The sequence below is a fragment of the Amblyomma mixtum genome, chromosome 9, assembly GCF_055824585.1.
Source record: "Amblyomma mixtum isolate Tamu chromosome 9, ASM5582458v1, whole genome shotgun sequence".
NCBI lineage: Eukaryota > Metazoa > Arthropoda > Arachnida > Ixodida > Ixodidae > Amblyomma > Amblyomma mixtum.
This window is the reverse complement of record NC_143020.1, coordinates 11,290,789-11,318,457: the sequence shown is the minus strand read 5'-3', so window position 1 is coordinate 11,318,457 and position 27,669 is coordinate 11,290,789.

The window sequence follows — 27,669 nt, the reverse complement described above, 5'->3', positions numbered from 1 at the left end:
AGTTTTTGACCCATCAGTATAAAAGGCAGTATAATTTCTGTATTTTTGTTGTAGTGCCAGATATTCTTGTATTATATGGTCGTGTGGGTACAGGTTTTCCTGAGGCATGTTAGTATGACGTCACACACTGTGGGGAGAGTGTGTCACGGTGGTAGCGCTTCGTGTCTTGGGGCAACATTTTTGATTTCGTTTAGTATGTTCAGAGTTTGACATTATTCTTCGAAGCGCAAGAGCAACCGCTTAATCGCATGGGGCTTATTGTTGAAGAGTATTCGGGGTGGGCATTTCGTGATAATTGGGTAACAGAGATGTTTGGGCTGAGAAAGGATTTTGAGGATGTATGTACAAGTTAGTGCAGTTCGATCTTCTAAGGAAGGTTCATTAGTTTCCACATACAGACTTGCTATTGGTGAAGTTCTGTAAGCACCGGAAGACAACCTTAAACCAAGATTGTGGACAGGATCCAGTCGTTTTATGTAGGACGCTCTTGCTGAGCCATATACTATGGACCCATAGTCTAACTTAGAGCGAACCAGAGAACGATATATATGTAACAGGGAAGCTCTATCAGACCCCCAGTGTTTTCTTGATAGTATTTTCAGCACACTGAGGGCCTGGGAAGCTTTTTTCTTTAAGCTGTTTATATGTGGCAAGAAAGTGAGATTTTTTATCGAAAGTTATCCCTAAGAATTTATGCTCTTGTTTGACAGGTAGTGGGGTTTGCTTTAAATATAGTGTGGGGTCGGCCTGTAGGCCTCGTCTCAAAGAGAACAGAACCGCTACTGTTTTCTGAGGGGAAAATCTAAATCCGTTTCTATTCTCCCAGGTAGCCAGTTTATTTATGGTTATTTGTATTTGCCGCTCACAGGTAGGTATGCTGGAAGACGTGCATGCTATTTGGAGGTCGTCTACGTAAACTGAGTACATTATGGATTTTGGGATTACTTTTTCTATGGAGTTCATTTTGATGACAGATAAGGTCGTGCTGAGGACGCACCCTTGGGGCACACCAGTTTCTTGGATAAAAGTCTTGGAGAAGGTTGCGCCTAAGCGGACTCTGAACGTTCGATTGGTCAGGAAGTCGCTCAAACAGCTCAGCATCCTGCCGCGGATACCTAGGTCCGCTAGGTCACGGAGGATACCGAACCTCCACGTGGTATCGTAAGCCTTCTCCAGGTCGAAGAAGACCCCGATACAGTGTTGGTTGTGGATGAACGCTTCCTGGACTGTGTTCTCAAAGCATACAAGGTGATCGGTTGTGGAACATGTCTTTTTAAAACCGCACTGGTGTATATCTAAAAGTTGCTGGGAGTGAAGTATGAAGGTTAGTCTGATGTTTAGAATGCTTTCGAATGATTTTGCTACGCAGCTAGTGAGTGCTATTGGCCTGTAACTGGTGGGACTAGTTGGTGGTTTGCCAGGTTTTAGGAAGGGTACTATGATTGCTTCTTTCCATGCATGGGGGATTTCTCCACTCATCCATATTTTATTGAAAAATTTTAGGAGAGCCTCTATGGCAGTCTCAGAGAGGTGAGCAAGCATGGCATAATGTATATTGTCTGGTCCTGGTGCTGTCTTTTTACCGGATGTTAGTACTATGTTTAGTTCCTGCATTGTAATAAGCTGATTATAGTCTTCATGTATGCGTTTCCCGGAAGGAAGTTTTTGTTTTTCTACTATTGTTTTGTGCTTTTGAAATGTGTGTGTGTAGTTGGATGAGCTAGAAACTGTGTAAAAATGCTCACCCAATATGTTGGCCTGCTGTTGTAATGTTGTTTGAATACCGGGTGTTGTTTGCATTGGAAATGTAAAAGGAGTAAATTTTCCTGTGAATTTCCGCACCTGCTCCCAGATTTTCTTTTATGATATTGAGCTGTTTATCGAGGATATGTACTGTTGCCATGATGCCCTTTCTGCGTTGCGTCTAATGTATCGTGCTTTGGCTCTAGCCCTTTTGAAGGTGAGCAAGGTCCCTGCAGTGGGATATCTGCGAAGGTTGCCCCAAGCCTTGTTTTGCTGCTTTTTAGCAAATGTGCATTCATTTGACCACCAAACTTTATGTGTTTTTCGTGCAATTTCAGATGTTTGTGGGATTGCTTCTATTGCTGCAGATGTTAAGCATGTCAAAAATTTTTAATTTATTTCTTCTATCGTAAGGGTTTCGGCGTATTCTTTTTCTAGTGTGGCTTTCGTTCTGAAAAGTGCCCAATCGGCGAGGTGAATTTTCCATAGCCGTGGCTTCGTAGGGAGGATGGATGTAGCTGATGTTAGCTTTAAAACCGTAGGTAAGTGATCACTTCCCCGAGGGTCGTCTAAAACATCCCAAATAAAATCATTAAAAACCGATGGTGATGCAAACGCTAAATCTAGGCAGCTCATTTTTCCAGAGCTGGGGCAGCAGTACGTTGCTTTTCCTGTGTTCATTAAACATATGCTATTTGAAAGAATAAAATCCTCGATGAGCTGACCCCTGGAATCAGTATGCTCACTTCCCCAGAATGAGGAGTGTGCGTTAAAATCCCCAATTATGACATATGGCTCAGGCAACTGTCCTAGAAGTTCTTCTAGGTCATGCATGGTAATTGTGTTGTGTGGTAGTATGCACATGAATATATTGTTATTGTTGTATGGCTAATGATGTTTACTGCGACCTCTTCTAAGTTCGTCTTTAATGATACCTCTCTTGCAGGGACATCGCTTTGCGTAATGATAGCGACACCTCCTGAGAGTCGGCTAGCTTGTACTCGGTCTTTCCGGAAAATATTATATTTTTTTAAGATGCTTGTGTGCTGTGGCCCAAGGTTCGTTTCTTGCAGGCACACAGCTGTAGGTGCCATTGTTTTGAGGATATCGGTTATGTCTGTGTAGTTTCTGTGTAGACCTCTACAGTTCCATTGTATTAGGTACGCCGTTGTGAGAAGTTGGGGATTGGGGAAAGTTACTTATTCTCAGGAGCAGTGATTCGTGGTTTCCCTTTTTTGTCTAGGGAGTCTCGCCGCCGCTGCAGCGGTGGCGAACCAGGAGTTGTATCCATCGCCACTTTCATGGCGCCGGATTTCCGCGGAGAATCCGCGGATGTGTGTGTTTTAGATGTCAGCGGACTTTCGCTGACATCCATCTCCTCCACGGTGGACGTGAAGGATGTTCCTTGGTTGCGATGGCCCGTGGCCTTCGCATTCGTCTTTTTTGCTAGCACCGCTGAACCAGGCCCTGTTCCAGCGGCAGAGTCTCTTGGGCCAGCAGTTGCCTTCTTAGAGGGGTGGGGCGACAGGTCCAGTTCAGCAGAGCTGTTCTGGGTGTCTGTCGCCGAGGATGCCGCTGCTGAAAGTGGGACCTGAGGGCCTCCGACGAGGATCGCGTGGTCTTCCCGCGTAATTTTCAGCCCTGTGGACTGTGTCACTGACTTCTGTGGTGGGGACTTGGTTGCCGACCCCAGGTCCTTCGGATCGACCTGTGTGCCGACAGAAACCGAAGGCGGCGGCGGTCCCCGCGTCACCGCTTCGGAGTATGTCCCTTTCTGTTGGAAAGAGACGCGTTTTTTTGCCTCAAGGTAGGACAGGTTTTCTGTGGTCTTCAAAGTTATGATTTGTTTTTCTGTTTTCCAGACTGGGCACGACCTGGAGTACGCGCCATGTGCGCCATTGCAGTTGATGTATTTTGCATGTTGATGCATTTTGCATGATGCACGTTCGCATCTTTCCTTTGTAAGTGCGTCTTCTGCGCATGTGACACAAGAGGGTTTACCTCGGCAAGCCAACATGCTGTGTCCAAAGCGCTGGCACTTGAAACATCGTCTCGGATTCGGTATGTATGGGCGGACTTTACAATGGAGGTATGCGGCGTGGATGGAATCAGGCAGAATTGTGCTATTGAAAGTTAGGACGATGTGTTTTGTCTTGATTTCAGCATTGTTTCTCCGCATGGTTATTCGTCGGGCTGCTATTACTCCTTGTTCGGCTAGTTCTTCTTCCATTTCCGCATCGGTACTCTGTAGGAGTTCATATTCAGATATGACGCCCTTTGAGTGGTTCAGGGGGCGGTGCGGTGTTACCTGTACGCTCATTTCTCCAAGATTCTGTAAAGACATCAGTTTGGTGCTCTGTTCTTTTGCGTTTATTTCTACAAGGAGATCTCCGGTTCGCTGCTTTTTTGCTTTGAAGTTTCTGCCTACACAGTTCTTTAGAGTGTTGGCGATCACAAATGCAGACAAGTTTGCTACAGGTTCATCTGCATTTGATTGAACCATGAAAAACTTCGGAAACGTTTCTGGTTTCTGTGACATCAATTTTTTCTCATCGGTGCGACCCCTTTTCGGGGGCCGATCAGATTTGTTTGCAAATTTTTGCATACGGCATGTACTGGCTAAGGGTTCCCAATACTTTGTCGCCTCTGATTCACCCTTATACACAGAGGAAGGTCCCGGGACTCCCCGCCTGGTAGACAGACGAGGAGCCCATCGGCCGAGGATTGACCACTTCCTCGACCGCCACCGTTCAAGGTTTCTTCCCTCCACCTTTCAACCTATCGCCACGGTACGGATGACAGCTTCGGTATGGGGGCTAAGGGTCCGTGGTGGCGCCATGCACCAACACCTCGTTACACAAGGTGCCCCTGCGGGAGCATCATAGCAATACGTAGAGTTGATAACGTTGCTACAGAAATGCGGCCCTGAAGCATAGGCCGCTGACTTATATTGGGTAAATTGGCGCTGACGACGAGAAAGTTGAAAACACGCATAACTGGCTCCCAGGGTGGGTGGGCACCTTATTCGCACTTTCAGGTATGTGGCCGTTGTGTCCCGCTGCAAAAATATGTGTTCCGCACAATATTTTGTGATTAGCAATTCTAAACTGACAGGGAAGTTGTATTTTTGGCTTGAAATCTATTGGAGCCGCCGAGGCAGTAAAGGCAACCCAGGGATAAGTAGAAGAGATATTATGTCGCAGGAGAGAGCGTACACATCCGCTCTCTTCTTGTTCATTGATGATTGAAAGTAAAGCACGTCGTGACGTTACCTTCCTGAGAAAAAGTGTTTCATGACACGGAGACGCACATCCTCCGAGTAAAGTTTCAGGCCTAAAATTTTACGACGGTGTGTTCTAGCACTTCGAAACGTTTCGCTGAGGTAAAGCTTCCGGACGGAGTACTTTCAATAAGAAGCTAAATGAAACGATAAGAAAAACAAGTGTTTTTATATTCTCTACTCATAGAGACGGCTAATTTTGTCACTGCTGCTGCGTTTCCATGGCCTATTTTTCGTTACATCCATTCAGCGTTTCAACGAAATTCACAACTGTACAAAAGTGCTTGAATGCATTAATTGCAGCCACGTGCTGGACATATTTGGAAGCCTGCATGGGGTGACTCTGGCGAGAAAACTTTTTTTCGCATTCGAAGCAGATTGAAAAGGGTACACTTTCACCAATTGTGCTCCCTCGTAACGCTGTCCACTCGTAAGCAGTATTGTGAAGAAAAGCGTTAGATTTCATTCCCTGGCTCACACGTGTAACGAAGAAATAATTGCACTTACCGAAACATGACTTCATTCTAATATCCATAACACTGAAAATTTCCACGACTCATCTGATGCACTTTCTATCGCTGCAGTCTCACGTCCCGTCAGGGTGGTGGCGTACTACTAGCCGTTTGTAAAGCACTGCGATCTTACGCTAGTAACATCACAGCAGATCTCGAGATTATCTGGGTCATGCGTGGAACTTCGGCGCTGAAAATTTATTTTGGGGGTTTGCTAACGTACTGCCAGACTCTCGGCTAACTTCGCCGACGATCTACACGATACGATAAATGCGGTTTTCATACGACTCCCCTCGGCGCCTGTTTTCTTACTTGGTAACTTGAGTTTTGCTACATATCTTGGTCTTTTCATAGCCCTGTTCAAGACCCTTTTTCTGATTGAAGCACCGTTTCCTTAAACTTGTGTCCTATTTTTTCCTTTTCCCTACTAGAGTCTCGACACACTAGAATTACTAATACCACCGCCACCCCCCTGGATTTATTATTGACTACCCAGCCCGATATGGCCTCGAAAATCTCGTAGTTACTTGGTTTCAGAGACCATCTACCTCTATCATTTGGCATTTTCACCGTCACTCCACCAGCTCAGAAGATTTCTAAACACATGCGCGACTGTAGAAAAAGCTGATATGCAGCCCATTAACTGGGAGCCCGCTGATTTCCTTGATTTTTTTTTTATGAAGGCTTTGATGATCGCCCTGGTGACACTAACTAGAATCGCCGCCGCGGTGGCTCATTGGCTATGGTGCTCGTCTGCTGACCCGAAAGACGCGGGTTCGATCCCGGCCGCGGCGGTTGAATTTCTTTGGAGGAGAAATTCTAGAGGACCGTGTACTGTGCAATGTCAGTGCACTTTAAAGAACCCCAGGTGGCTGAAATTTCTGGAGCCCTTCACAACGGCGTCCCTCATAGCCTGAGTCGTTTTGGGACGTTAAACCCCAATAAACCAACTAACTATAATCCGTTTGTTGCTAAGGTTAATGAACTAACAGATGCACATATACCCTTACGCGCACGACCAATGTCTTCCTACTCGAAAGCCCGTGGTACAGCTTCTACCTTAAACGATTATCCACTAGAAAAAAGCGACCTTACCGGTTTCCCAAAAGGCCTGGTATTAAAGAAAGATGACAGACTTACCGCGAAGCTAACTACACTTACACAACTGCACTTAAAAGCACGAAAAATAATTTTCTTCACAGCACACTTCGCAACATTCTTTCCATCGGTCCGAAAACGTTTGGCGTCTCCCTGACACAGAATGGCTAGCGGTAATCAACTCTACCTTGCTGTTCGGTCTTCTTGGCGAAAATAAGTACCCGATTAATTATTACCAACTCGCCCAAACATAGGTAGTAAATGCATTATTTAAAAATAGAATTTTGTGATAAAAGAATACTTTTTTGACACGGCATTGTCAGTGATGCAGCTCATCAAAATACCCTTAGGATGTGGTAACTAGTCAGGTGGTCAACTAATAGTTAACTTTTATTACTATTAGTGTGCTTACTAATTAAAAGTTATATTCTACCTGAAGTAACGCCCATATCAGTTTCTAGATTGTAAAAAACGCAGCTACTATTGCGCTGTGGTCCAAAATTAGTGCTAATTTGACTAGTTACGTGCATTGGAGGGAGCCTGCACGCGTTTCGAAACCGCATGCATTTTGCCGCGATGTAGGTAAAATTGATAGGGCCACAGCGCCGAAGTTAACTGCGCTTTCGAAATCGTAAAAGCTGCTATGAATATGACGTACGGTTCCCTACACGCCTGTCAATAAAAAAATCAGGCGCAAAAAGAGTTTAAAAAACTATATAGTATAAGCTGTTGCTTATCACAAACTATTCAGCAAAAAGCTGTGCCCGTGGTGCCCTTTCTGCTACTGTTCGACGCCTGCATAACGACCGCGGCGTTGAAGATCCGACCGAGACTCCCTGCCTTCTTCGTACAGAGTGAAATCAGTGCACTAGGTTTAAACGACGATCCTGTGCCTTTTCTACACAGACGGATTGCAACTGCAAGGTTGCGGCATTATCGCTAGATCTGGCATGGAATTGACATGGTAACCGCGCTGTTTTCGTGTCCAAGAGCTTCGCCCGTCCATTCACTATTGTCTCAACTCACATTCCCTTGGGCAGCATGTTCTTGGGCAGCACATCACTCTCTTCTTTTTGAAATATTTATTTACTTATTTTCAATACTCTCAAGCCCCGGAGGCATTACAGAGGAGGAAAGTACAAAATCAGAAGTAATTTTCTTGAAATGTTCGACATTGCTGATGGCAGCGATAAAGGCAGGGGGTGGTTCCAGTCAATTGCAGTTCGAGGAATATAAGAATTCAAGCAAAAATCAGGGGCACTTTGACTGTCTAAAGTGCGTACAGGCGAAAGCGTTTTCCGCACCACTTTGGCTGCTTCTGTGGCACTGGTGGCGTCACATATAATTGAGTAAAAACTATTAAGTAATGACAAATCACTAATTAATGGTTAATTACTGATTAATGCCTAAATACTAATGAACTGCTAATTAATGACGCTTAAGCTTCGCCTTTAGGAGTGGAACGCGACAGCGTGTAGCGCTGCCAGGGAGTGCACGGAACGCCACCACCCGTTCGGCGCGATGCTTGCCCTTTGAACGCAACGGTTTTTGAGGAAAGGAAATGGCGCAGTAATTCTCTGTCATCTCGGTGGACACCTGAACCGCACCGTAGAGGAAGGGAGGAAGTTGAAGTGAAAGAAGAAATACAAAGAGGGCCCGTAATGAAGAAAATTAAAATTGTATTTGAGGAAAGGAAATTATGCAGTAACTGTCTCACATATCTCGGTGGACACCCGTCGGAATTCAGGGGGGCACTTTTTTGACGTAAAGTGCGGTCACTGATGTGTGGTGATGTTAAGCTTCGCCTCTAAGAGTGGAACGCGACAGCGTCTTGCAACGCTGCCAGGGAGTCCATTGAACGCCATCGCGCATTCGGTTCTACGCCTCGCTCGTCGGTAAATTGGTTTTTGAGGAAACGAAATGTATCTGTCTCTCATATCTCTGTGGACACCTAAACCTCGCCGGTAAGGAAGGGAGGAGGATGGGAGTGAGCGAGGACACCGTATTCACTAGACGCGCCTTTGTTCATTCCAAACCATCGACCTGGCATGGCGGAGTGGATAGCATGCTCGTCTCGCACTCCGAAGACCGGGGTTCGATTCTCGAGCTCGACAAATTTCATACTCGGTTTTATTTATTTATATTTATATTTATTTATATATAAGTACAATTGGCCCCGTTTGAAATTCGCGCACTGTGACGTCACGACTGTTTGAACCAATTGATGGGAGTGAGCGAGGACATCGTATTCACTAGACGCGCCTTTGTTCATTCCAAACCATCGACCTGGCATGGCGGAGTGGATAGCATGCTCGTCTCGCACTCCGAAGACAGGGGTTCGATTCTCGAGCTCGACAAATTTCATACTCGGTTTTATTTATTTATATTTATATTTATTTATATATAAGTACAATTGGCCCCGTTTGAAATTCGCGCACTGTGACGTCACGACTGTTTGAACCAATTGAAAAGCGTGACATTCCTGTCGACAACTGCTGCTTACAACGATGAGACATTAAAGGCTTCCGCCTTAAAAGATGGTTCTGCAGTGCGCGATTCATACCTTAAAGCTGTGATCAGTGCGGGAAGATATATAAGATGGAGGAAGCAGTAACTGATTTTTGAGAATAGGGTTAGTATAATAAATCTGTTGGAAAAGACAAAAGCGAAAATATTTACGGCGCAAAGAGAGAGCTGTAAGACCAAGGGTGGACTTTAGTGCACATACGCTTGCTTTTCGTGAGTAACTTGAAACAATAAACCTGGCGGCATGGTTCGGAACGGACTCTGAAGTGTTAAATAGATATATTTGATTAGGATCCGAAATAGAACTTGCGTATTCTAGTTTCTGTCTTATTAACGTCCTGTACAATTGAAGCTAAAATGGAACTGTCTGCAGCTGCGAAATAACGGCGTAGAAACGGATTGTGTGGTTAGCCTGATTACAGACGTAGTTCACGTGCATTTTCCAGGACAGGTTGTGAGTTATGTGAACACCGAGATATTTATACGATAAAACAGTTGATAATGGAGTGTTATTAAGTAGATAGAGGGTGGTGTTATTATAAGTTCGGCTAGGAATACGCATGTGTTCGCAGTTAGTAGCGTTAAGTTTCATAAGCCAATAACTGCACCATGAAGAAATTGTATCCAGGTCCGTCTGCAAACACTCCTCATCTCAGGGATTAGTAATTATACGATACAGCACACAATCATCTGCAGAAAGTTTAATATGGGAAGAAACATTGTTAGGAACATCATTAATAGAAATTACAAACAAGAGTGGACCCAACAGAGAACCTTGATGTGCTCGAGAAGTTATGGAAATAAGAGGCCAGTCATAGCCATTAACTGAAGTATATTGGCTTCGGTTTTGATCCAGCGTAATACCTAGCCAGATACCTAGACTAATATCCAGCCTAATATACTGAAAGCCAAGCAAGTGGTGACATTGACATCGTGAGTAAAAGTGTTTTATGTCGCAGTAATGCACATCTTCCGAGTAAAGCTTCAGGTCAAAAATTTTACTTCAGGGTGTTTTAGTGCCTGGAAATGCTTCGCGGAGGTAGTGCTTCGGGGTGGAGTGCTTTCAAAAAGAACCAAAATGACGAGGTAAGAAAAACGAGTGTTTCTATATTCTCGACTCGTTGAGACCATTAATGTTGTCACTCCTACTGCGTTGCCATGGTACATTGTTAGCTACATCGATTCAGAATTTCAACAGAATTCACACCAGTACACACCTGTACGCAAGGATTTGAATGCAGTAATTGCAGCCACGCGCCTGACATTTTGCAAGCCTGCATGGCCTGACTCTGGTGAAAAAGCTTTTCTTGCCGTATTCGAAGCAGAACACCAATTGTGTTCTCTTACACCAATTGTGTTCTCTTTTAACGCTTTCAAACACGGGGCGTAATGCCAGTCGTGGCATTACTGTTGTGAGTGTAATTATAACACAGGATTATCGACACATTTTGTTTTCCATTAGGAGGCATTATAATTGTCAGAAGCACACCGAACACACACGCTCAACACAATGCCATTGTGGAGGCCCGCGTCACAACTGGCTTAAAAGCCACATGAGTTTCTAACACTTATGACGTCATGGCGTTTCCAGCAAGCAGTCAATACGAATCAGGGTGGAAGCATATAATTTCGGTGTTTACTCCAAGCTAGGGTGCACTTTGGGCACAAAGCGACAAGCACCATTGTTTCGAACAACGACGCGTGCCGTGAACGGCATAAGCTCCCGGCCTTGCTCATTGAGGACATTTCAGACGCTGCCGCTCTCCTCTTTGGTATTGCACCGCGAGGACGCACATTGGAATCACCTAGTATTCTTGAAACATTTATGTCCTGTTGGTAGACAGAGGAAGGTAGACCTGCTCCATTCCGACTCCTGGCGAGATGGCCTCGCAACCTTGAAGAAGTATGGTAGTTTTGTCAAATGCCAGTTAACACACCAAAATTTTCTTCTCAGCTGAACGACTACTGACTGGTGATAACAGCAGTGGAGCGCTTATTGGCACTTGCATAGCGTTATCTCATAAGGCATCTAATCAATATGCACGACTTCCAGCACTTGTAGGCCACTCTTTGAGTTCTGCATTATGTGATAGCCCCGCGCGTCACATTTCTTCTGTGGTTGCAAGCATTCTCCTGATCACCTCGATCGTAATGAAGTACACTCCACTAAAGGGAAAACGCAGGATAGATAGGCAAGGACTCTTTTTCTGTTTTTGTTGCACTAGTAGTCTCGTCTTACGTATTCATGAAATAGTCCTGCGTAGCCACTGTAAGGTGAGACACCTATACATTGTCCTCGCTCACTCCATCATCTACGCGCAACCGACTCTGCACGTAGAATGAAAATCCCACAACCTGAAGCACTTTTCCAGCTCAGTTGCAAGACTCAGCTCAGCTCATTTGCAAGACTAGTCCTTCAAAAATTGGCTTTTACGTACAACAACTTATATTTTTAAAATGCTGACAAGCGCTAAGTTTTTAATTCTGGTGATCGCTGGCCACTTCCATGTTTTGACTCGAAGTGTAACATCGCCCGAAGAAAAAGGTGAGCACATAACTGACACTCTTCTTTCTCACATCACGAGTTGGGATGAAGTAGCAGTCGTAACTTGCGATGGCCACTGGGATTATTCGGACCTCATCTGGCTGCAGCGTCTTCCGAGGCGTCTGACATCATGGGCTTTGCCGAACCCTGGTTTGCCTGGGCTTACAGAGCTGGCGGTTAAAAACACCTTCGCCAGCACTAAAACAATCTTGCTCATAACCAGGATGAGACGGAATTCAACAACATGCATAGCCACAGCAGTGGCGAACAATGTTTTTCTTTACTTAGTCGACTGGATATTAATTGAGGATTCTCTTCACGGCAGGAACACTTTGAGCAAGTATGTAACAATAACCCCTGTCAGAAACTTCAGCTGTCAAACAGATAAGCTTACAGGAGCAAGAAATATGGCGACTGGGCGACGCTTTTCAACCCCAGTTCTTCCATTGTATTCCCGGGGATGCAAAACCGTGCCACTGGAAAGTGAACTTGAGTTGCACAAGCCTTCCCAGCTACGGAACAGCGTTATCCAGGTGGCGTGTCTTAAGGTTCCGAATATGATCGACGACGATTACCTGTTCTGTAATTCATGGCAAATGAAAGTAATTTGGGGTGCTGTCACCCTGTACAATGTTACTGTAAAGACCACCATGTACAATCAACAAGGCCGGCTTAATAGGGCTGTTGTTGATGGCAGCGTAGACGTTCAAGGTAACTTAATTGAAATAGGAGAACATTCACTAAAACTTTTCACTACTCCCGGTGTAATCGATTACTGGCACGAAACATTCTACGCAAAAGGTGAACGCTTTCCGCCTGTTCCTATCTTGGATATCTTAAGCGAAGCTAGGATGGGATTACTTTTTTATGCGGTTTTGCTCATACTGTGGTCTCTCGTATTGGTCCTTGCCGACCGTCAAAAAGAAAGGCTGCGGTTTCACACTACTGCATATGATTCGTTCATGCTCCTTCTGGCATCGTTCCATGGTGCATCTTCATCAGTTCCTCAAAGAGGAAGATGGGCGTTGATGTTTGGAGTCATATACTGCTTTTGGCTCGTGAGCACCCCTTCATTTTCGAACTACTTCCGAAGCGAATTTACGTCGAGATTCACCTTGCGCGCTTTTCCGGAAGTTCTAGATACTATCTCAGAGCTAGAAGTGGCACTCGACGGAAATCTTGTCGCTCCTTGCGTTCAGAGAACAACTGTGACGAGCAAGACTTTGAAGGAAGATTTGGGCAACAGCATCATTTACCGGAAATTGAGCTCGGCATTTCGCAAGAACCAAGTTAAAATGAACCTCGTGCAAATAGGTTGGGTAGCATGTCTATACTGCGCTCACCATGCTGACCGCGTCTGCGTGGGTCATGGAATGCCAGACTGGTTAGCTATAAACATGAGACGAGGGTTAGTTGAATCTCGAGAGAGACTAAGCGTCGTCATGCTTACGGTATACATGAGGAAAAATTATCCCCATAAAGGCGCCTTGCGTGAGTTCATAAGAAAGCTTAATGAGGCGGCTCTTCTCCGTCCACCAAACGAATTTTCTGAAAGTTCGGTTTCCAAGAAAGGTAGCAAGCAAGAAAATAGAGAAGTGAAACCACTGAAATTTTCAGACGTTGCGTTTGCCTTTTATGTTTATTTGGCGCTATCGATATTGCCAACTGTTGTGTTACTGTTAGAGATTGTAAATGTTGAACTTTTTATGAAGTTGAATCTCGAGGAACACGTTTGAGTTTGCCCTTTCTTGGAGAAGGTCATATGAGCATTTTTTGTGATTGCATTTTTTCGTAGAAACCACGACCCCCGTCAAAATTAGCTTCGTGTTCAATTGTTTTGACATAATTAAGAAAAGAAAACGCCCGACTAAATACTGTAGCTCCTTGTAAACTCATTACCACGGCTGATTACATAGAGGGTGATTACATTGAAGGGGATTTTTTTATCGTTTACTTATTCTATTTTAAAACATAAGACATATATGTCAGTCCTGTCCATTGAGCGGCATTGTATGGCAAGGCGGACATTATGTACCTTACATGGATCGGTAATTAAACAATTTATTGACTGAAATAGCTGAGATTTTTTTTTATTTTAGGAGGCAAGGTTATATTAGTGAATAGATAGTTATCGGCGTGGAAGCTTATTTGTGTTTTTAATTTTTTTTATATATAGAATGAGGTTCCAAATAGCGAAATGTCAAAAATATTCATTTGATAGCTCGTTGAGTTGGCTTTTTCGCGCTGCATATTTGCAAAATGGCCTCTTCCTCATTCCTCGCTCTTCTTATTCGTCAAATATAAGCGCAGTGGTTGTATTTGACGATGTGGATATCATCTTGATTTCACCGACGATACCACGTAAGTGACGCCTTTTTAGAATTAGGTAATATTGGAAAGCAAGCTCAACAAGCTTTCAAATTTTTATTTTTGAAGGTCGATACTTCCAGCCTACTTGCCGATCAAAAAATACTAAGACAGAGCTCACCTTACATTTTTGCGGGCACAAATTTTCCAAAATAAGCTTGCCCCTAAAATCAATAATAAAGTTTATTGCCTAATTTAAGTTCAATATTTGCCGAATTGCTGCTCCATATCAGGTACATAATGTGCATCTTACAGTAGAGTGCAGCTCAACACAGCGCAGCGACGTATGTCTTACAGTTTTAAATTAAACATTAGTGAAGGATAAAAAATTACTTTGTATAGATAAAATTTCACAGCCAGGATTTTGAAAGCTGAAATAGCTGTTACCAAAAGGCTTTCTTGTTGTTACCAACAAATTAGATGCGAAGAAGATGCATTATTTTTTTAGACTGCAAGCAAATTAAAAGCTTCGCCTAAATTTTATGAAAATTTCAGTGATGCGTTTCTACATATTCGCGCTTTGGAAGCTCCCGTAAAAGTTTTATCATTAGTGCAGGTCGTATGCTTTTTAGTATCAAATATGGCAACGTCAAAACCTCGCATAGTTCTCTGGCCTATGGCGGCCGAAGTCGGAAGTCATATATTAGTCATATAGTGAGAGAGCGTTTTAACAAAGTGAAGGTCCTGGGAACGCAGCGTCCGACGTTTGAATACTGGTAGGTTAAAGGTTCCAAGAACGCTCTTGGTATCGTAATGCACAGAATTTAGCATCAATTTCATCCAAAGAAGCAATAATGCTGTGAACTATTGTGTTGCAACCCTCTTCAATAATCCCACTCTTTCCTAGCACCGTTCCATCTTTACTCCCCTATCGCTTCCCTACGCAGAGTAGCATGGCTGCGAATATTCACGCCGGCTAAAATCTCTCTTTTTCATTAAAAAGCTCTCTCTCTCGGTATTTTCAACACGCTTACAAGCATTCGCTAAATACCTCTTGTCTATTTATTACTTTTTTCAATATGTGTTAAGGAGTTGTGGAATGTCCAGATAAGAGCGTTAAAATTAGGAACTAATGTGCATAAAAAGAGTACGCCCAAAAAGCTGTCACTAGTGCTTTGAAGGACTCTGCTAATGGTTGAAAAAGCCTTAAAATTTATTGGTTTAACAGCTCTCGTTAACTCATTTGTACCATCTACTTGGACCGCCGGTCAAGATATATACCAGTGGAACAAATGGTTTTGCCCTAAATGATGGCTAGAATTTGAAGCAACTATTCTGGAAATTTACGCGACAAGCATGATCTCTAGATCCTCGCATTGCATGTTCGCTGCAGGAGTAAGAAATTAAGGAATAAACGTGGTTGTCGCCGCATTGTCAGTCTACAGTCAGACCCCTCTATCAGGCCGGCCGATCACAACGTTTCACACCCTGGCTTGGCAGCTTACGCGCGGTTACCAGTGCAGTGAACAGAACTTTGCGCTCATGTTGCAGATACCTTAAAGTTCGAATTCCTGCAGTGTGTTAGGTTGAGTACACTATTTGTGTAAATATTTAAGAGGCCCATTGAGCCTTCACCGAGACACGCAAGGATTAATCCTGCCAAATGAAGTCTCTTACGAAAATGTTGCATGGTCGGAAAGACGCTCCTAATCAGTCTGCCTGCTCCGGCACTCTGAAAGATATGCACTTCCAATTGTCTACGTTGTACAATGTTCAAGCGAAGCGACGCCGACAATCAAGGCTTTCGGCATATTCACCCAAGATTTGTTTCCGATTAATCGAGTGGGAAACGACCGCCATTGAGCCGGCGTCCGTATCTGTTCGTGAGAGTATCTCTATACAGTGACAGCGACAAAATGCCACTAACAGCGACCAAGTGAACCAAAAGTGGCCTGAGTATCAGACAATCCTCGGATTTGTATACATTCGGCCCCTGTATCAGAAAGGGCAAAAACAACGTCTTTGCCTGGATTACACGCGTTAAAGGGAAGCACCTGACCCGTCAAAGCTTACGAACGAAGAGGAACGGACCTGCTTTGGGACTCCAATGATAGCGCCTAGGGACTCCCAAACGACAAAACAAATAAGCACGAATCGACCCAAAATATGCGCCAGCCCAGACCTTTATGGCCAAGTGGAAAATACAGCAACAAAAACACTCTACTCGAAGCACTGGGAAGTTGAAAAACTTAAAGAAAAGAGACCGGTGTGGTTGAAGAAAGCAGTAGCAGCCGCCGATTGGCACAAGGGTCCAAAGATGAACATCACTGAGCGTCGGGGAATTGGTCGCCGCAAAAGATAAGACAGTGTAAAGACTAGGTTACCATGCATAGGACACCTGTAAGAGTGACATATACTTACTAAACCCTTGAACAACCGCAGAGCCCCAGATATCCAAATAGCAAAGTCAAGGGAAACGTTATATTGATTCGGAATGAATCCCCTGTAAATGCAAGTAAACGAAATATGACAAAGAACTTGCTTATAACTGCGCTAGCTTCCATCGCAACACTTACGCTCATATGATGAGACAGACGCTGAACTCAGTTAGTTGAAAAAGAAAAGCCTCGCGCACTGCTAAGGTTCCAACCCTGAATTGTCCATGACAGAGACGGGACGCACTACTTGCCCCGTCAGACTTCAGGAAAATGAAGGCAGACAGCTGGGCTAGTTTGTTGTTCACCATAACAAGTCGAGCGCTTAAGGTGTGGACGAGAGAAATAGAAGAGAAGGCGGTGGCTAACTATCAGCACAAGGGCACATAAAAACAGTTTGGTACAGAATGTGACTGCCTGAGACCGGCGTCTCACTTAACCATATTCATCTAAAAAAAAATCGTCTTCATGCTCACTGAACCGAAAAAACGCAACGCTCGGAAAGCACGTATTTCTCCTAGAAAAGACAATGTGAATAAATCCGAGCCACTAGAACCAACAAGATCTCTTGTTTGAGCTGGTGGCTCGCATTTAAAGACCACTTTTTGGCAGCGAGTAAATCAGGCGGTCAGTAAAACAACCAGCGGGTGGTGACAATCTGGTAAAGAGAGATGTTTTGAAAGATCGTGGGGAGATTTTGCGAAAAAAACTAACCGCCCTGTATACGCAAGGTCACATGGCCTCTAGAGTACCACAGGTTATAAGAACGCTAGCTTCATATTTTTACGCCGCGCTGCGGCGCTGTCGCACTGCAGTGCAGTGGAAAGAAGAAGAACACGGTGTGCGCGAGACCGTGGTGGAGCCCGCCTGACGCTGACCGTCCAGTGACGTCCCCGATCCCGACTTGTAAATAAACCCGTTCCCGTCCTCGCAACTTTGTGACACTTGGTGGAGGTGGGGTTTTGACGTCCTGGACCCTATCTCCGTTCGCAGCAGCCGACGCTTGGCCGGGCTACCACCCGCATTTCCCATTATGGCTACCCGCAACGGCACCAATCCACCACCTGCCAGCACCTCTGAGCCGGGTCTACAAACCAGCCGGGACAGCTCCGAACAGGTCCGGTTCTGGCCGCCTCAGCGCGAGCCCCGCATGTTTTCTGGCGCTGCGGACGAGGACGTCGAGGAGTGGCTCAAGCACTACCAGCGTGTGAGCAAATACAACCGCTGGGACAAGTCGACGCAGCTCATGAACGTTGTTTTCTTTCTTGCGGGAACGGCACTTTTATGGTTCGAGAACCATGAGGACGCACTAGCTACGTGGGACAGTTTTGTCGACGAGCTCAAGGCGTGTTTCGGTGACACGATATCGAAAAAAAAGAAAGCCGAACAAACACTTGCCCAACGAGCTCAACGACCTAACGAGACTTGTACAACGTACATTGAGGAAGTCCTAAAGCTGTGCTCCACTGTAAATCGCACCATGCCTGAAGACGACAAAGTCGGCCACCTCTTAAAGGGTATTGCTGAAGACGTCTATCATTCCCTGATAACAAAGTACGACCTCGCCAATTCGTCTGACGTCATTCGTCATTGCCGAACGTTTGAGGCCCTGAAGACTCGCCGCATTTCCCCCAAGTTTGGCCGTCTTTCCAACGTGCCCATCGTCGCCAGCGTGGACTTTGCGGGCAGTGACGACCTTGCTTCAATCGTCCGACGCATCGTCCAAGAAGAGCTGAGCCAGAAATTTCAACGCCCCGCCCCTAATCCCGTATACAACGCATGCTCGCTCCAGCCTCCACTCCCTGAACCACAAGTCAACTGGGGCCAGACAGGCCTACCCTGGTCCACGCACTAATACCGACCAAGGTCACGTCTCTGCACCTCCAACGCACCAGTCCTACCCCCGCTCTGAGGAAGAGCACTATTCTGCGCCTCGGAACTCCTACCCCCCTCCGAGCGACTTGCCCGGTACTTACGCTCCACGTGCGGCCCCAGTTTGCTACCGTTGTGGTCGTCCTGGGCATACTTCCCGTTACTGTCGGCGTCGCGACCAACCACCCCGCTTCTTCACACAATCGTCGGCCCGGCCGTCCCTGGCTTTCCGTGGCCCCCAGTCCTGGAACCCTCCTCGTGACTGGCAGCCACGCCAAGACCGACTCTTCCGCCCCAATTCTCCCGTTTCCGACCGCAGCCTCACACCACCGCCTTCGCGACGTGGCCGTTCACCATCGCCTCGTCGTCGTTCTTCCCCACCACCCCCGGAAGACTAGCTCCTGCGGCCGATAGAGGTGAGGTCGCGGAACGGTCGTCATCAACAATTCCTCTGCCGGTCATCATGTTGAAGAACAAAGTGTCTGTGTGTGTTGGTGGCTTAAACACTCTTGCATTAGTGGACACCGGTGCCGCTGTGTCGGTGATGAGCTTTTCTTTCAAAAAGCGCCTTGGACGCAAAGTGATGTTTGCATGGGACCAGAGTGCCAGTTTTCGTGGTGTTGGGGGTGAAACTTTGCGCCCAGTTGGCATCTGCTTCGTATCAGTCACCATTGCTGGAGAGAAGTTTCGAGCAAAATTTGTCGTATTACTCCATGCCACGCATGATGTCATCTTAGGTATTGATTTTTTACGTAAATGCGGGGCCACTTTGGATTGCGGAGCCGGAGAAATTTCTCTCCAGCGCAATATGCTATCTACTTTTGTGCAGGATTCATCCGACTGCAGTGATGGTGTCCTTAGTGTCACGCAAGGTGTGCGTTTGCCAGCAATCGCAGCAATGTTCGCCTCTGTTCGCTCTTCGGACAACCGCAAAGGCACCTTCCATTTGCTTGTTGAGCCAGATGTGCACAACGCCGCGAAACAGAATGTTCTGGTGCCCCGGGCCATTGTTGCCGTCGTCGACGGTTGCGCACAACTATGGACAGTGAATGCTTCGTCGGAACCTGTTTTGATCCCATCGGGGCTTAAACTCGCTCGGTTTCATGCTTACGACATTCTTACTATCCAATCTGTGTCTGAGTGCGAGCCTTCCAGTCGAGCAGAAGACTTTTCCGTCAATATCATGCGCATGATCAGCAAGTCGCTTCCGTCGTCCGAACGGCTCGCTTTACAGACTGTTCTTACCCAGTATGCGTGGGTATTTGACTTCGCTCAGCCAGCCATTCCACATAAGCTGCCAGTTTCTCGCACGCAGCATCACATCAACACCGGTACCGCTCATCCGATCAGACAGAAGCCTTATCGTGTGTCCCAGGCTGAACGGAAGCTAATCAACGAGCAAGTGCAGGATATGCTACAGAAAGGCGTCATCCGGGAGTCGTCAAGTCCATGGGCTGCTCCTGTTATACTGGTACGCAAGAAGGATAATTCCTGGCGTTTTTGCGTAGACTATCGTCGGTTAAATGCTGTGACGAAGAAGGACGTCTACCCGCTCCCGCGTATTGATGATGCCATGGACAGTCTTCAATCTGCAACGTACTTCTCGTCGGTAGACCTGCGCTCTGGATATTGGCAGATCCCCATGCATCCGTCGGACAGGGAGGAGAAAGCTTTTATCACGCCCGATGGACTGTATGAATTTAATGTCATGCCCTTTGGGTTATGCAATGCCCCCGCTACTTTTGAGAGATTTATGGACACAATATTGCGTGGGCTTAAGTGGGAGGTCTGTATGTGCTACCTCGACGACGTGATCATTTATGGAAAGACCTTTCGCGAGCATAACGAAAGACTAGGTATGGTGCTGGCTTGCTTCGCAAGAGCTGGACTGGTCTTAAACTCCAAGAAATGCCACTTTGGTGAACGGCAAACCCTTGTCCTCGGGTTTCTTGTCGACAAAGATGGTATCCGGCCAGACCCACAGAAGATCGCTGCCGTACGGGAGTTCCCACAGCCACGCTCTTTGAAACACCTTAGAAGCTTTATGGGCCTCTGCTCATACTTCCGCCGCTTCATCCAAGGTTTCGCCGAGCTCACTCGTCCTTTGACTTCCCTCCTTCATAAAGACGCCCCGTTTGTGTGGTCGCCTGCCTGTGAGTCTGCCTTCCAGGTGCTGCAGTTTTTGCTCACTTCTGCGCCTGTTTTGCGCCACTTCGACCCGGCGGCGCCGACAGAGCTCCATACCGACGCCAGTGGTGTGGGCGTCGGCGCAGTGCTTATCCAACTTCACAACGGCGCCCAGCACGTGGTCGCATACGCAAGTCGCACTTTGACCAAATCGGAAGGCAACTACACCGTGACGGAAGTCGAGTGTCTCGCTGTCGTCTTTGCTGTGCAAAAGTTTCGACCATATCTACATGGACGTCACTTCAAGATTGTTACAGACCATCACTCGTTGTGTTGGCTTGTTGGCCTCCGCGGTCCTTCCGGTCGACTCGCTCGCTGGGCCTTACGCCTCCAAGAATATGACTTTACAGTGTTGTATAAGAGCGGTCGCCACCATGCTGATGCCGACTGTTTGTCTCGTTTCCCTCTGCCAGACACGGCAAGTTGTGAAGAGGACTTCGATGACTTTTTATCTTCTATCTCTACCGAGTTTCCTAGCCTTGCGACTGCTCCTGTAACGCCGTTCGTCATATCAGACGGCGTGCTCTATAAGAAGAACTATTCCGTGGAGGGTGCACGTCTGCTTTTGGTTGTCCCTGCCAGTCTTCGTGGCATTGTCCTGCATGCCATGCATGATGATATTTCTGCTGGACATCAAGGGTTTTCTCGCACGTTACACAGGACGCGGCAACGCTTTTACTGGCCTGGCCTTTCCAAGTCAACTCAGCAGTACGTTTCAGGCTGTCTGCAGTGTCAACGCTTTAAGCATCGCACTGCCTCGCCCGCCGGCTTGTTGAAACCGATCAGACCACCTTACTCCCCTTTTGAGAAGATCGGGGTCGACTTGCTTGGACCGCTTCCCAAGTCTACCACGGGCCAACGCTGGATTATAGTTTGGGTCGACTACTTGACTCACTACGTGGAGACAGCTGCTCTTGTGTCCGCCAAAGCAACAGACGTCTCGCCCTTTTTGCTACACTCGGGGATCCTTCGCCACGGAGCTCCTGGTGTCGTAATCAGCGATCGTGGGCGCCAGTTCATTGCCGATGTCGTGGAAGAACTCCTACGGCTCTGTAATTGTGACTATCGTCATTCGACACCCTATCATCCGCAGACGAATGGCCTGACGGAGCGCATCAACCGCACCCTCACGAACATGTTGTCCATGTATGTAGCGGCCGACCATAAGAACTGGGACACCGTGCTACCGTTTGTAACATACGCTTACAACACCGGAACACACGACGTCACTGAATACTCCCCGTTCTTTCTGCTCTACGCGCGCCTACCACGCACCTTTCTGGACACGATTCTTCCCTTTTCTGACCATCGTGATCCGTCCATTTCGCAGACTCTCTGCCGTGCGGTGGAAGAGCGACGACTTGCTCGCCTCCGAACACTCAGTGCACAAGTTCGCACCAAGAGCCGTTACGACAGTGGACACATTGCGGTGACGTATGAGCCAGGTGACTACGTTTGGCTGTGGACGCCACTGCGTCGACGGGGCCTCTATCAGAAATTCCTCACAAAGTACTGCGGCCCTTTTGTTGTTCTGGATCGCCTCAGTGACGTTCACTACACAATCGCCAAAGTCACCCCAGGCAATCGCCGCTCTCGCAAGGACCAGGTCGTTCACGTCGCCCGTCTTAAACGCTGCAATCACAACGCTGACTAACTCGCTCGAGGTCGAGCTTCGACTGCCCCGGGCGAAGTGTTACGCCGCGCTGCGGCGCTGTCGCACTGCAGTGCAGTGAAAAGAAGAACACGGTGTGCGCGAGACCGTGGTGGAGCCCGCCTGACGCTGACCGCCCAGTGACGTCCCCGATCCCGACTTGTAAATAAACCCGGTCCCGTCCTCGCAACTTTGTGACAATATTTATCCGTAAGAAAGGAGACGTCAAGTGTTTGAAGAGTGACACACCGATCAGCTTACAGTCCGTTGTCTACAGAGTATTTACTAAGATAACCGCTGATTGAGTAAGGACAACTATACACTTAAATTAACAAAATGATGAGGCAGGCTTTCGTAAAGGATACTCGACGGTAGACCACATCGACACGATTAAACCGGTTATTGAGAAATGCGCACAGTATATCTATTCCCGACCATATTGACACTATCATTCAGGTGATTGAGAAATGCGCCGATTATATCCAACCCCTATATATAGTGATCGTAGATTATGAGGAAGCATTTAAATCATTGGAAACCTTAGCATTTATGCACGCATTGCGAGATCAGGGCGCAGAGGAGCCTTATGTAAAAAAGTGGATGATATCTATGACGGCCACACAGCATTCATAGCCATGCAAACAACCAGCAATAAAATTCAAGTGAAGATGGATATGAGGCAGAGAGACACTATCTCGCCAGTGCTACTCGCCGCCTGTTTCACTAGGTATTCAGAGGCTCGTCACCAGTTGGGCATCAGATTTCATAAATACCTTAGTAAGTCACTCAGGAGATAAACTGCAAACATGAGCAACGACTTGGACATGAAGGGAAAAACAGTGCCAATCATGACTGCAATAAGTAGAAGATAAGAACTGGGTGGTGCCGCCTTGAAGGCCGAGTGGTTATGGCGCTCGGTTGCCGACCCGAAAGATGCGGATTCAATGCCGGCTGCGGCGGTCGAATTATGATGGAGGCGAAATTCTGGAGGCTCGTGTACAGTGCAATGTCAGTGCACGTTAAAGAACCACTGGTGGTCGAAATCTCCGCATCCGTTCACTACGGCGTCTCTGATAGCTTTTGCTTATTGGGGACGTTAAACCCACATAAACAAAAAATAAACAAAGAACTGCGTGGAGCGCATTTGGCAGGCTCCTTGAGATCATGAATGACAGTTTAGCAATATCGCCTAAGAAAGAAGTATACGACAGCTCTACCTTACCGGTACTCACCTATGGGGCAGAAACATGGAGTCTGACGAAAAGGTTCAGCTTAAGTTAAGGAAAAGGCAGCGAGCGTTGGAAAGGAAAATGGTAGGTGTTAGCTTTAGTTGATGAAAGATGGAAGAGCGGGTCAGTGAACACAGGCGGGTTAATGATGTCCTAGTCGAAATGAAGAGGGAGAAATGTGCCTTGGCAAGGCACGTTATGGGAAGGCAAGATAAACGATGCTCGTTGAGAGCAACAAACTAGATTAGAAGAAAAGACAAGCTTAGCAGGAAGAGAAAGAAAGTTGTTTGGGAGGATGAGATAGTTACGTTTGCAGGGATAGGGTGGCCGCAACTTGCGGGGGACGCTGTTAATTGGAGAAATATGACAGAGGCATTTTCCCTGCAGGGGGCGTAGTCAGGCTGCTGCCGCTGCTTCTATTCTTGATGATGATGAAAAAAAAACCAAGAGAGCACAAGCAGTTGGCAGACAAAACAGTTTTCAAGCAGGCTAGCCTCATGTTCAACAACTAACTGGCTGCCTATTTTTGCTGACCTTAAGCAGTGGATAGCCGTGAAATGCCTCAACCGGCACACTCAGAAAAAGACGCGAGGTTTCTCACCCAACATGGGCTCTAATGGAGACTGTATTCTCAAAATGGGTACAAGCTATGGCCCGGCCTGGTGCTCGGCTTCCTAGGGCTGCATTGCTTGGGAAAGGAGCCTGCGCCTTCAAAACCCATCACTGTGGGCAGAGAGTCGTGTGGACAAAGCGAAAAAAGGGCCACAAATTGGGCTTATGCCGCACGAGACGGACTTATGGTTGCTTGGCGGGGGAACTTAACTTATCACTCATCCGTCAAGGCAACTGTTTGGTCTAAGACCCTTTTCCCAAGCATTTCACCCTAGAAAAGCCGAGCACCAGGCCAGGGGAAATCTTGTACCCATTAAAGAAACCGGTGGGTACCCGGCGGCACTGGGGATCGAACCCAGCACCTCCCGAATGCGAGGCGGATGCCCTACCACAAGGCCACGCTTCGGTTCTAGTGTGAGGAGTTCCGACTCAAAACTTGTACGCTCTAACCAGCGTGTCTCAAGACAAACACTGTAAGCGATCCTTCTTTCCGAAGAGAAAACTTCAGAGTATCACAGCTGACTAGACATGACGGTTTTTCCGCCTGTCTTACTTGCGAGAAAAAAACCCCTTTACCGCAGTCGTGGCCTAGTGGTCTGCGCGTCCGCTTCGGCTGCGGGAGGTGGTTGGTTCGAAACCCATCGCCGGACACCCACCGGTAAAAATGGGTACAAGCCACCCCCGGCCTGGCGCCTGGCTTCTTCAGGGGTGTGCGCTTGGAGGAAGCTCCGTAAACCCCGCTGCGCCCCTTCGGGGGCAACCTAGTTTCGAGCACTCAGCCTGCAAAGGTGGTTCGTGTTTCACTGCAAAGTGAGGAGTTCCGACTCAAAACTCGTGCGCTCTAACCAGCGTGTCTCAAGACAAACACTGTAAGCGATCCTTCGTTCCGATGAGAAAACTTCAGAGTATCACAGCTGACTAGACATGACGGTTTTTCCGGCTGTCTGACTTGCGAGAAAAAAATTGCTGAGGCTCAGCTTGGCTAAGCCTGGGGAATGCGAAGCATATTAGTGGCTAGGCTTGGTAATACATGGCTTTCCTTGGTTGAATACTTGGTCATTTCAATACAACCACTAGAAGCTTTCGTCGTGGGGGAAGACAACGGCATGGCTACAGCGGAACGCCGACTAACCTCGAGACGCGCGTTGGGTGAGCGCCTGGATTGCCACGGAAGCCGCGTCTGCCTGCCCGGTGGAGCGAGCGTTTCACCTACACCGAGTGTGAACGCGCGTTCGAAATGCGCGGGTGTGACGGCTAGGGGTCCCACGGCGACGGCGCGAGGTGGAGGCCGGCTCTCTCATCCGATGTCACGTGGTTTGACGTCACGGTGTCACGTGGGGGTCCCACGGTGACGGCGTGAGTGGTAGCTCTAGCAATATGCTTCGCATAAAAAAACCCGCAGTCGTGGCCTCGTGGCAGAGCGCCCGCCTCGGCTTCGGGAGGTGATGGGTTCGACTCCCGCCACCGGCCGGGTACCCACCGGTTTTCTCAAAATGGGTACAAGCTATGGCCCTGCCTGGTGCTCGGCTTAGTAGGGCTACATTGCTTGGGAAAGGAGCCTGCGCCTTCAAATCCCGTCACTGTGGGCAGAGAGTCGTGTAGACAAAGCGAAAAAAAAAAAGACTAATCGCTTTGTCCACACGACTCTCTGCCCACAGTGACGGGATTTGAAGGCGCAGGCTCCTTTCCAAAGCAATGTAGCCCTAGTAAGCCGAGCACCAGGCCGGGCCATAGCTTGTACCCATTTTGAGAAAACCGGTGGGTACCCGGCCGGTGGCGGGAGTCGAACCCATCACCTCCCGAAGCCGAGGCGGGCGCTCTGCCACGAGGTGGCCCCATTACTACTCATGCCTCATGCACATTACTACGTGGCCTCATGCACGTTACTACTTACTGGGCAACACTTGTAACGTGATGTTTCATTCTTTTCGACTTCCCTGTTTATTTTTTTACATCAGAAGATTATGGCTCAAGAAAGCTGAAGTACGTTTGACTCTACTCTTAGGGCATATAATTTTCAATATTGTGCATGAATAGACTAAATGAAGTATTCTTCTCCAGTGTCCTTAGGTTCTTTGAAGTTCTGAAGGGAGAGACATTTTTTATTGCGGATGGTGGATAGGAAAAGCACCGATGACCACACTTCTGTGCGTGTTGCAACTAGACTGTTTGATTCTACTTTACTCATACCATGACGCATTTGTGTTCTACCTTTGTGTGGCGCTCAAGAAACTGTCCAACGACCAGACCGCCGATCATGATCCAAAGCGGCATCTGCCGTTTGTGCATCCAACGAATCGTCCGGAGCTAGAATAGTTGCATGGTCGAATTCACGCCCGATCGGAGATCTCGTAACATGTTAAGCGGGAGCTGCGCTTTGCATTTGAATCCAAGACACTGTTTCCTGTTTCTTTTTGTTCAAATTTGCACTGCTGTGCTTTGCTACATGTTCTGTGTACATCATTCTGTTAACTACACGTGTGTCCTCGTCTTCACCGCAAAGTCACAAGCGAACCAGCCTGAATTACAGATTGAAAGCTATGAAAATGCTTAATTGGAACCCACCATACCGGTTGCGCTGTGTACTTGTTAACTGTGGCAGGGAATAAAGCAAAATAGGTAGGTAGAAAAAAAACACAGTTGACCAGAAATGTTGTTTACTTATTCAATTACAGATGCTGCTAGTCCCATCCGGGACTATTTTAGGAAGGGTGCATGTAAGATTCAAGTACAAATAACACAGTGGAATCAGCCAGGTTTGGGGACATGTTAAATTTAACGGCATCTGACGGCTTGAATGACAGGGTAAAAAGCATGAAAAGGAAGAATGGGTTTACATCTACACATTCATATTATTCATGCATTTTGAAAAAAAGTGAAGAGAACTAGATCACAACAAAATTGCGAGGAAATAAAAATATTAATGTCATAGTTTTTACAACTATGTTTCTTATAAATGCTTCACAAGAATTCAAACAAAGCTATTATTTGATGAGATGTTAAGAATTGAGGGATTTCTGCTTTTCCATTCATTTACGGCTTGTGGAAGATATGAAAATTTGAAGCAGTCAGTGCGAAATGGTTATTCGGTGAGTGTGAATGTTTATGCCTTGTGGTCGTTGTTGTATCGTAAGTAATGCTCCTCGAAGTGTCTATGTCTATCTGCTTGTGAATTAACAGATACATGAGCTTTCAAAGCGATAATTTGTCACTGCTTATAAGAGTTAGAATGTTACTGTTCTTAGGTAGCTAATTATGAGAACCTGTTAATTTGTATTTATTAAGGACGAATCTCACTACTTACCTTTGCACTGGCTCAAGTTTGTGTATGTGTTCTTTAGTAAACGGAAACCAAGTTATGTTAGCGTACTCCATGGTGTATCTGATGAATGTGTTGTGAGCGAATAATTTTGTACCAGACGATGCTTGTCGAAGGCATCTTTTAAGGAATACTAATAATTTTTGGGGGCTAGATGTGATGCTATTTATACGATAGTCCCACCTTAAATCTTCTGTCAGCATCACACCAAAGTATTTATATTCATGGACTGCATCCAGTAGAGTGTTATCGATACTATGTTGGAAATTTTAACCTTTTTTTTCCTCCTTATTCATAATACAGCTGATATTTTACGTGGAGTAACATTTGCCAGTCAGTGTACATTTTGATAC